The following is a 1,243-nucleotide window of genomic DNA, read 5'->3' on the forward strand; positions in this document are numbered from 1 at the left end:
ATTCATGAATGTCACCTCATTTGATTTCAAAATTACCTAGCCTGGCAGGCCTTATTAATCCCATTTTTCTGATAAGGAAAATGAGGTTTCTGTGAGGGCAATACTTGCTCAGAGCCACACTGTTTGACTCAAAGCCTCTTGAGGTCAGAAACTAAGTCTTATGTCTCATTATCCGTCTTCCCAGATCCTGTGCATTGTTCAGTATCTGCACTTCATCTGTGCTCAGCTAATGTCTGTTGAATAAAACAGTAAATGAATTGTGAATGTGGCCACAATCCACATCGGCAGTGGTGGGGATGGAAATAGGGACACATGTTTTAAATGAAAGCACTCATCACTGGAAGCTCTACCTTGCAGATACTTGGGACATCTGGAGTCTCTCGGACCTATCCCTTCCCAGCTCTTCCAAGACCACTGACCCTGGTTTACTTCCTATTCCTGTTAGTACAGAAGACAAGATGGTCCACCCTCCAGGTTAGGATAATCACCCCCCAACACAGGCAGAAACTCCATTACATATGTTTGTGGATGTGTGTGCGCATGTGTGCACACGTGGGAACATTTTACAAGATATACATCAAGAGAACATTAATCATAGTGATTTCTCTCTTTTTTTGTGGGTTGGGGGTATGGGTGGGCAGAGTCTCGCTCTGTCACCCAGGCTGAAGTGAGTCCAGTGGCACAATCTCGGCTCACTGCAACCTCCACCTCCCAGGTTCAAGCCATTCTCCTGCCTCAGCCTCCCAAGTAGCTGGGATTACAGGCACCCACCATCATGCCTGGCTAATCACAGTGATTTCTGAGTGAGTGGGATTATACCCAATTTTATTTTCTCCCTTTCTACCTTTTCACTTTTTTCTTCAATTTATGCTTGTTTTGAGGCAAGACCTGCATATGGAAAGCACACATCCCTTAAATTCATAGCTTGAGTAATTTTAACGAACTGAATCTATTTGTGTACCCAGCACCCAAAAAATACCCTAAACATGACCAGCTCCCAAGAGATACATTTGGGGCTCCCTTTCGGTCCCTAATGCTCACCGCAAGAGTCACCAAGAGACTGACTTTTATCACAAGAGATGAATTTTTTCTCTGTGTGTGTGTGACTTTATATAAAGAGAATCTCACTCTTTTGTGTCAGGCTTCTTTCAATCATCAGAGCTCTAGTGAGATTTGTCCACATTATGTATGAGCAGTAAATCACTTGTTCTCATTGCTATTTGTTGCTTTTTTAGGCATGAAA

Source organism: Chlorocebus sabaeus, chromosome 5 (genome assembly GCF_047675955.1).
Source record: "Chlorocebus sabaeus isolate Y175 chromosome 5, mChlSab1.0.hap1, whole genome shotgun sequence".
NCBI classification, from domain to species: Eukaryota; Metazoa; Chordata; class Mammalia; order Primates; family Cercopithecidae; genus Chlorocebus; species Chlorocebus sabaeus.